General features: G+C 27.6%; 1 protein-coding gene across 1 annotated transcript in view; it reads left to right on the top strand.

The window, feature by feature from the left end:
* Positions 1 to 6,030: 6,030 nt before the first annotated feature.
* Positions 6,031 to 11,160, top strand: part of LOC113370749 — a 106,836-nt gene continuing 101,706 nt past the window's right edge. The window contains exon 1 of the mRNA XM_026611439.1: positions 6,031 to 6,242. The gene's annotated coding sequence lies outside the window, so the exon portion shown is untranslated. The remainder of the gene's footprint in view (positions 6,243 to 11,160) is intronic.

Raw genomic sequence — 11,160 nt, 5'->3', positions numbered from 1 at the left:
TATGTATGTTTATTACAATAATATTAATAAAAATTAGTTGAATAATAACGTATAAAATTCACTTATTAAATCATTTTCTGTATGTAGCGATTTTTTTATATTTTTTCTTGCCGGAACGCGTTCCGCCCCAAAAATGATTTGCTGGAACGACGTTTATTAAAATAATAAGAACATTCAATAAAAATTAGTTGAATAATAATTTATAAAATATACTTATTAAATCATTTTCTGTATGTAGCGATTTTTTTATATCTTTTTTTGCCGGAACGCGTTCCGCCCCAAAAATGATTTGCCGGAACGACGTTCCGGCGCGTTCCGGCTCGACAACACCACTGTTAATAGCCATCATAAACAAAAAACATGCAGATTTGCTTTAAACTTCCAAAAGTGTCTGAGATATAATTCTGAAAAAGATATATCTTCGGCATGTTAGAATAAAGCTTTACTGCTTTAATATTTTTTAATATCTATGAAAATGCAGAGAATTATTATGTTAAACAACGCCTAAATAAATATTGTTTTCACAGTTTCAGTTGTCATGTAATTGTGTTTGAAGAACTTCATGTAATTAAAATTAACATACAATCATTGATTGCTTATTTTTTTTTTTAGTTTTTCGCTCATTAGATACAGTTTCATTCTTTGAACAGTTGTAGTATCTATCTGGCATATAAAAATAATTTCCTTTATAATAACCTTAAAAATATATAGTAACCATGAATAATTCAAATTACTTCAATAAACTTACGTTTCTTACACGGCACAGATTTTTCATTTGCTTTATTATTTGCACTATAATTATTTATGGGGGACGGGATAAAATAATCTTCCGATCCAGACATTTTTCATTAACTTAAGATTTGTACTAATATTTAACCTTAAAATGTAATGACATGAAACACCGAAAAATGAACTATATGCTTCACGCTTTCGGTGATGTACGCACGTATAAATTCACGCATACAAAGAAGCCTGGCACAATAACAATCGGCCCATATTGAAATGATCTCATCGAGAGCGAATGACGAATCGTTGGCACTCGACTTTGGCGTAACGCACTTTCGTTGCATTTGTACGAATTTACACCTAAAGAAGTTCTACTTCAATAATCTTTATTGTATTTATCTGTTTACACATTACTTGTCTACCTGCCTAACAATTTACTTGTCTTCTTACCTGTGTATCATTTTGTTAGTCTATCAGTACATCTCTGTACTTGTCTCCTAATCTACTCTTTTACCTGGTTACCTGTTCACCTGTATAACAGCATAGCTGCCTACTTGTCTGCATGTCTACGAGTTATAACATTTTTTTGCAATTACTGTAAAAAATATAAAATTATTAGATTGTAACTAAGAATTGTAAATTTTATTATAAATAGTTCATTCTTACCAAAAATATATTATATCGTGTAAAAAATAGTTTATTGTACAATTTGTGCAGTCTCTCCAATACGTTCATGAAATCAGTCCAAAAATCAGTGTAATTAGAAATTTTAAAAAATCATAAAACCATTACTAATTATTATCTAGATTCATTAAATATTATAAGTGGTTATAATGTACAGTAAAAATGAATCGTGGCGGAATATTGCTTTTATGTGGGTCCTATATGGATTATCAATATTGAATTCGATAAAATTAAACACAAAATATTTTTCTTTTATAAAAAGGGCGAGGCTTTTCATTTCAGAAAAAGAAAATCATAAATAATATTGGTTAAAACATTGTGTAATAACATGGTATAATTAAATTTCTAATCGATATTTGACTAACACATGAGTCATCAATTGGAAAATACAAGTTTCATTAAACTTGCATGCATTTTTATAGCATAATAACACCTTATAGGGTATGAATAATGTCATCGTATAATTTAAACTTTGTTATATATTTTATATGTAAAATTTTTATATAAAGGGGTTTAATATTTTTATACAACTGCAGTTGTTTCTATAAAAATAATAACATATAAGTGAAAAAATGAATTTCGCGACTTATTTTGTTAAATTCAACATTTTATGTATGAAATACATAAATAGATGTATGTCTTATTTTGTTAAATTCAACATTTTATGTATGAAATACATAAAATACACGTTTTATACAAATCTATTTATTAAATTTTTTTGAAAAATGTTTCTTAGAAAAACTTTTTTGAAAAATGTTTCTTAACTAAATTACTTATTTAAAAGAAGTTTATATACATTAATGCATTAATTTTGTTATATCCCAAACAATAATTTCACATATAAATTATTTAATAGTTATATCTTTTTTCTCAAACGCATAATCAATATTATTTAAACACTTATTTATGTAAAAATGTAATCCCATATATACGTTAAAAATAATTTTTTAAATCTTACTACTAAACCGCCAATAAATGTCTTATATGCAATTTATTAGAACCAGCAAATTCCGTAAAATAGAAAATATTTTCTTGGTTTACATTCTGCACAATGTACATAGTTTTATGGCATATAAAATTGAAATTTTTGCAAAGTAATGAAACTGTTGAATTATGAATATAAATTTTACAGAGTTATATGAAATTTGTGCATACTTTGATAAATGTATTCATAGTCATACTTAAAATTAAGTATTCTACATTTTTAGAGATTTTGTATGAAAAGTATACAGAGGTATGTAGAAACATAATAGAAATAAGATTTTTAATAGCAAGGAAGAACAATTTTATCTAGTAAGTAAAAATATTTAAAGAATCTAATTTTAGCAACTTTTCAAATTTTGGTCACAAAATTTTCATTCTTTAAATATGTTAAATTTTAATGTATTTTGATAATTAAAAACTTTTGTATAGACCTATAATATTGCAGAATGCTCAATTAGATCATGGAACTTATCATATTTTCAACGACCCGATTTGAAAGTTTGTTCAGAAAGATTTGCATTCCAAGTATTAAAATTCTACTTATTCGTGGATAAAAAAAATTTACTATAGGCACCTAAGTAAATAGCTCTATTGATTTGTTATTGCATGAACTAGTGTCTGTAATTATTTGTTTGATGGTCAATATAGAGATAAACTGAACTAAACATTTTATGTCCAAACTGCCGGAATTGAACACAATTATGATTGATATTCGCTAAATTTATTACCACATTCCACTATTAAATTTTATTGTAGTACCATTGTTACAGCAGCAAATAATAAATGGGCGATCGAAATATATTTCGTATACAATTACGTAAAGTGTTCAGCGCAATTATTTCATTCCATTAATTCATCGGACATTGCTATAAACTTTCCGGAAAGCTTAATGACCCAATAAAAATCCTCTTACATGCATACAAATTCGGTACTTAAAGTTAAGTTGATATACTTCCTTAATATTCACATAGAACATAATTTGTGAAATGGGTTTAAAGTATAAATGTGGCCTACGTGATTCTAGGTTTAAAATAAAATGACTAGTTCACTGTTTCAGCGAATCAGACCTATTTTACACAAATTTTGATTATTATTTAGCAGAAAAATAAGCTTCTATAACAACAAAAGCGGTAAATCTGCAATTATAAATTTTCTACTTAATTTTGTAAGAAAAACGCCTGAAGGTGTATCCACTACTACATATATACTTTATTGCATATAATATGCACCAAACGGATACAAATTAATCATACTTCAGAATTTCTACAATGTTCTCAATATTCAATAATAATACAAGTAAATGAATATAACGTTCGAAATTTGTAGTCGTTAAAAACCGTTAGTAATAGATACAATTGCAATTTTGTTTAATATTATAACTTAAATACATTATTTTCTTATACATTAATTTTTATGCTCATTTTTGGCTATGTTAAAAATATATTAATATTTTACAACCTTATTAATACACTTATTAAAAATATTAAATTCAGCCTATTTATATGTGAAGGTTTTCTTGTAATTGTTTTCTTGTAAAATTCTATAAACTATAGTTAAAAGCGACATTTTGTCATAAGGCAAGTCGCATAAACTTCCCGATATGCGCATTTTGTATTATTATTGACTTGAACATCCGAAATTGTATTTAGATATTTTGGATCACATTTTCGACTGTTTATGTAAAAAATATTGCTTCCAAAATAATGCTTTCAATGAATACTAAACATTGCAATTTGCAATTGATATCTCTCAAACATATTTAAATTAACTGTAATTCAATTAATTATAGTGCAGACACTTGCTTGTATGTCTTAAAATTGTATTATTTCAAATTTCAATTGATTTATATATATTAACCAATTTTTGTAGTTCATATAAATTAACCAATTTTAGTACAGTGTAGTGTTAAATTTCACTAAGAACGTCGAAACATTTTTTTTTAAACTTAATGAATTATTATGCGAATATGTCACGATAGTGATCATCATATTTTTTCAAATTTTGATGAATTTTTAAAATTAAAGGATTTGTCGTACGGCCGTAATATTTTAGTATGTTTTTTAGAACCATGATATCAATCAACAGAAAAAGTTTTACAAAAAAAATTTCAACAGGTAATTACTAAGAAACGGCTCGGCTGATCATTGTCCGAACAGTTTAAAAACGTCTATGAATAGAATAATTTTAATAAACGTCAAAAAAAAACTAGTAATTTTTTCAAAATTTAATGAATTTTTAAAATTATACGACTTGTCATGTACCGTAATACTTCAGTATGTTTTTATATATAAGGCCATGTTATCTATTGCCAAAGCAAGTTTTTTGCAACAGTTTTACCAAAAACTAATTAGTATCTTTCCCAATCAATATCTTACGAACAGTTTTTAAATTTTTAAAATAGTTTCAGAGTTGCATGCTAAAACGTGGACAATTTTTTTTTCACTTTTCTGGTATTTACAAAGAAACGCTTTGTTGATCGTCGTGCAGAACTGGCAAACGCTAGTTCTTATTGAGTTACAAAAATCGGCTTTTAAATTTTTAAAATCAGCACAGCCCTTTTAAAAAAAAACGCCGAGAAAAGGTCAGCAATCGGCTCACATATACTTACATAAATATACGCACACACACATGATTCTTTCAAGTTTGGTCGCATTCGATGCAGAATGGCTTGAAACGTATAAAAAACATAAGATTACCAAATCGGATATTTTGACGAAAACAAACTTCTTCTTCGGGAAGTTGAAACTATTAGTATTCCATTAAACTTTGCATTTTAATATAAAATAATATCAGTATCGTGTCTTTAAAATGACATTAAGAATAAATAACTCAAATAAGTGCGTATAAATACTAAGAGCACAAAATCTAAAATTAAAAAAAAAATCAAGTCCCTTTTCTCTGGGACTCGATCGCGAGTGCTTTTACTGCTATTTCTTGAACCCGACTGTTTAGCGCCCTTGGCCAGCTGGAGTTGCTGCTTTAATTTTTCATAAGTAAAGTGTTGCCACAGTTGATGTCATTTCTTGATTGTGATGCCACCTTGGCCAGCTGGCGTTGCTGCTTTAATTTTTCATAAGTAAAGTGTTGCCACAGTTGATGTCATTTCTTGATTGTGATGCCACCTTGGCCAGCTGGAGTTGCTGCTTTAATTTTTCATAAGTAAAGTGTTGCCACAGTTGATGTCATTTCTTGATTGTGATGCCACCTTGGCCAGCTGGAGTTGCTGCTTTAATTTTTTATAAGTAAAGTGTTGCCACAGTTGATGTCATTTCTTGATTGTGATGCCACCTTGGCCAGCTGGCGTTGCTGCTTTAATTTTTCATAAGTAAAGTGTTGCCACAGTTGATGTCATTTCTTGATTGTGATGCCACCTTGGCCAGCTGGAGTTGCTGCTTTAATTTTTCATAAGTAAAGTGTTGCCACAGTTGATGTCATTTCTTGATTGTGATGCCACCTTGGCCAGCTGGAGTTGCTGCTTCAATTTTTCATAAGTAAAGTGTTGCCACAGTTGATGTCATTTCTTGATTGTGATGCCACCTGTTGGCAATTTTTTTTATTGCAATCAGTAGTTGCGGCGTCATCGCCTCAGTAACACCTTTGCATTCGGAAGCAACGCACAATAAGTTTTCGCGCGCTTTTTTCGCATGGCGTCATTATGTAGACTTAGTGTGTGTGAAAAAGTGTTAAGTGCAAGTAAACGATTCATTATTAACAAACACGTTGTTTGCAGTTATTAAAAGAATAAATAATAGTTCATCAAGTGGTGTTTAACTGAGTAAGTGCAAAAACAATAAACTAATAATTCAGTGTTCTTGGGCGATTGCAAAATTGCAGTGAACCGAGTAAAGGTAACACATTCTTTCAATGCCAAAACTAATTAAATTTATTTTACGTCATTCATAATTATTATTAAATATAATTTTGAAAACATTCAAAAATTTAAATTTCATTGGCCATTAGCATTTCTAACTTTTCGATAATAAGTACTTACGTCCTTGAACTATCTTAAAGCAAACAAATGCTATAATGCAATAATTTACTATTATGAATTTCTATGATTTTAAGTTATTTTCAAAGTTACGTATGACCGACAAAAAAAATTGTATTTGCTTTATTCTATAAAATCTAAAAGCATTAAGGTCCCAAAACGTCTTTGTATTGTGAACCACCGTTGGAGATGGTCTTTTACTTCTTAAGACCGCTGTTTCCAACCTGTGGGGCGCGCCTTCTCTGGGGGGCACTAGACTGTTAAAAGAAGGTTGCGTACATCTGTTTCCAAAATACTATTTTCAAAAATAAACCAAAATTTTTGAAATGATTTAAAAATATACGAAAATTATTAGTTTTTATGCATATTTTTATGTAATATTGCATATTAATTTTTAGCCTGATAACATCATTTGAGAATTTATGAAATTAAATTCTTAAATATCAGACATTTTGTTAAACATCAGACATACTTCGATAAATTATTTAGACGGTTTTTAATACTTACGGGACGACACCGATTTCAAAACAATCAACTGTGCCGGCTGTAAACTTGATTTCATTGTGTATGTTATGCAATTTGTTTGATAAAAATTTGTCGTCATTGAAGAACATACATTTACAATATTAATTCATTTTTAATCATTTTATAAAGAATGGTAACGTTTAAAACAATTTCCAAAATGCATGGCTGGTTGATTTTGACATGTTTTACAATAAAATGTTGTTGGCCGCCTTCCAGAATATGCCACTGATTAGTCAGTATATTTTTTCATTTTTGTGCTGCCATAATGGTTTGTTTTTTCTATTATATTGTCTAATAATTTATTTGTAAAATATAAAGTAAAATAATCTATTGGATGTCTTATATTGCTTGCTATTTGTAGTCGGCGCGTTTGTTGATGTATGTCAAACTCGATTGTTGAAGGAGAATCGGCACATTCGCTAATGTATTTCCGCTCTTCATATAATTTGTTCAACTTCTTCTTCCTTTTGTTGGTTCACATTTATCACTTTCTTCGGTGCGAATAGTAATTTCGTAAAATTTGTCTGTATGAATGTCTATTTGAAACTCATCTTCACTACTGCTTAATTCACAAAATTTACCAGTCGTTTTACCATATTTAAAAGCGCACGGCCGTTTTAAATATTAAAAAAAGGCTATATAGCAAAGAAAAAGGCTAAAAATACTACTAAAATAACTTAAAATTTATTTCAAAATACAACATTGTTTATCACTGCTATATGTAATTTATTCAACTTTTCGGTGCAAACTGAGTCATTGATATGAAGTAGCCTGTGCCTCACAGAATAGTTTGTCCACGTTTAGTAGTATGTATATGCCAATTTTATTGAAACTGATGGCAAAACTAGTGGTGTATGGCTTTATGCCGTAAAGCAAAATGCTGGAACTTCCTGTACCGTAATGAAATATTCAAAGAATATTAAATGTTTTCAAATATATTATTATCAGAGATATTTCAAATATATAAGTGAGTTTAAGAATTTCAGCTAAAATTAAAATTAAAATTAAAATTTGAATCATTTTCTTTATTATCGAAAAAAAAAACATTTTTTGAGAATGAAAAAAAAAATAGTCGTACATGGCATCGTGCCTTAAGGTAAATTGCTGGAATTTCCGAACTGTAATTTAAAATACTTATATTATTTGAAAAAGTAGATTTTTTTGCAAACTAAATTTTTTTGAATTTCTTTTCTGAAAATTTTGAACAATTTGAAATTTGTTCAAAGTTTTTGATCGGTTGATTCAAATTACAAAATATCTGATGTTCGAACGCCAAATGGCATTATTTTATTAACTTTCTTTCTGGATCTTCGAAACCACTGGAAAACTTATTTAATACTTCATTACGTCAATACAAGTGTAATGTTTTTTTATTCATTCAAATCGGATGCTCCATTCCCTCAAAAACTTTATTACCAATTTCTGCACTTTTTGCTCCTTACCTGCGAAAGAGCTAGACCTACTTTTACCAAGAACTAATCAGCACGTCTCTTTATCAATAGGAATCGAATGATGTTTTATAACTCGGTTGACCGGTGCTCCAGAAAAGCTATGCCAAAATGATCAAAAATCTCTAAATAGAAAAGAAGTTTTTTTTTGAATGAATAGCATTTCTACTCCTAATTAAATATTTATACAATTGAAGATATTCTAAATTACTGCAAGATTATCAAAATATTCAAAAGTTTATAATAATTTTTAAAAAATGCGGTTTTGTTAGTTGATAATATGTATATGTGTCCACTTACAAATTTTTTGTAATGTTGTTTTTCTCTCAATTAGGAGACCTTTATTTCAGTTTTTGATTTCAAAAAAATCTTATGCTTTAAATTTTATATCATATTATACTATTATTCAAACAGTGTATCCAATTTATTTTTAAATGTATTATCATTAATTTATTTTGAATTACTTTGTTACAAATTAATTAATCCTAATTTATTTCTTATAGATTTATATGTTTCAAGTTGAAAATTGAGTATATAACTCTCAACTTAAATTGTACTAAATGTATATAATTTTCGTGACAAGAAATACCTACGTTCAGCTAAGGTAATTAGCACATTGCAAACATGAATTACTTCCTAGCGTTTGCAGGTATGCTTCAAGAATTTCTCAAAACTTTTAATGTTTACAAAGTATATTGTGCGAATACGTAATGACTTTAATTATTGTATTCTCTAGTCAAAATTGACTATAGAAGAAGTTTTAATTAATGTTTTAGTGCTTATATCGTACTGCAGAGTACTTTCTCTAAAGATTTCATTAAGAAATTATGTGCTACAGTCTCACATATGTAAGAATTAAAAATGTAAGTTTGATGATGATAATTCACATCTATTATTTCAAGATTCGGTAATACCGTATGCATAATTTCAATTTCTGTTGAGTATAAATATTTCTGACGTTTTTCAAATTGTCATATCAAATTTTTTTTATAAATTTTTTTAACTATTTTCAAGAAGTTCCTTCAATTCTGATCAATCAGTTATTCTCGGAGTTGATATTGATTAATTAATTAATTTTTGAAATTTATTTTTAATGGGACCTTCAATTTTGTTCATCATATACCTAATATTATTTATTTTCCTGGACAATGTACACATTGTTAATTTAGATTGATTATTTTTAAATATTTATATGTTAAACCTAAATTTATTATCTTTATTGCAAGAACATTTTTAGGAGTAAAATACTATGACAGACAGGACAGACGAAGATTTTAGCAAGTTCGATGAAATATAAGATCAGTCCAATTCATTAAATTTTATATGAAGTCAGTAATGTGTTTTTCTATTGAAATGAATAAAATAGGCAGTATGAAAAGAAATTATAGAAATCACTTGACAACATTCTCACTTAGAGAAATGTACAATACAAAATTTTACATTTATTTCTATCATCGATAGATAAATAGGTAACATATTTTGAAAGTATTATACATACTTCATAAAATATTATACATACATTTAACTTGACATCTTGTGAAGATATAGTAGTTTGTGAAGATACATAAACCCGCGTTTTACAGATGTGATAAAATCAAGATAAATATTATAAACAACAAACATGAGCGTTGTGCTAATAATTGTGGTAAAAAAGAAAAGGTGTAACATTTTTTAGGAAAAATTACAGAACAATAATTCAATAGTTCGAATTTTCTTAGTGGTTGCTCCCAGGTTGTAGTTTGGCATGGCGTGTTTGCCATACCACACTATTTCTGTCGTGGATTGGCCAAATTCATTACCAATTTCTGAATCACAATTCATATTTAGAAATTAAGCTTTAAAAAATACTAACAGTTGCTAAATAGATATATAAAATTAAAATTAATTCTACAGTTTTAATAATATTTGCTGGTCATGCTTAATTTTGATTGAAATGTTTGTGATAAAAATATCTTCACACTTCTTATGAATTAACACTTGTTTTTCGTGTAGGAATTTAGTAACAGAATACAATTATGGCAAAGTATAAGATCAATATAAACTAGTAATGCATGGCATCGTGCCTTAAGGCAAATTGCTGGAACTGCCCGTACCGTAATAAAATATTCGAAAAAATTAAATGATTTGAATAATTAAATAATTTGAAATAGATTATTATAAATACTGTAACTTTTCTTATTCGTATTTGAATAATAATATATAAGAAATTATAAATTGGACGACGATGTTTATATATGTATACATTTTTTTTGTCAATCAAAACTTTATTAAAGTAAATACAAAAATATAAATGTAAATAATATATGTAATACATGAAAACAAAACTGGATCAAGCGGAGTTAAAATGAAAAAAAAAATCTTATATTTATAAGAATTATTGAATTTTAATTATAATTATTTTATACATACAATATCAAATTATTTTTCATACCAACTACTAATACCTGTCATTTATTTTTTTATTCTTTTATATAAACATCGACGAAAGCATCTGAGATAATTCATAAAATTGAATATAAATAATTAAAACTAATTATAAGATCAATGGTAAAAAGAATAAAAACTTATATTAAAACGATTCAATCACTGAATAATTCAGCTCATAATTGCTTTATCTTTCAAAATTTAATCAATTTTATTACACAATTCATTCATTCGTATTCCGACATCTTCAGTATATTTTATTTGAACTTTTACGAGTGAGTACTTGACTTCCTTTGGCTTTCAATTGACAGCATTCGTTTGTACCGAGAGGCAATTATAGTCTTGTTATTTTTAAATATTTTCATCTCGACGCGACAGTTG

This window comes from Ctenocephalides felis, unplaced genomic scaffold, assembly GCF_003426905.1.
Source record: "Ctenocephalides felis isolate EL2017-DRISC unplaced genomic scaffold, ASM342690v1 CF-g0.4_SCAFFOLD_01492, whole genome shotgun sequence".
Lineage (NCBI taxonomy): Eukaryota > Metazoa > Arthropoda > Insecta > Siphonaptera > Pulicidae > Ctenocephalides > Ctenocephalides felis.
This window is presented reverse-complemented; position numbering and strand designations above follow the sequence as displayed.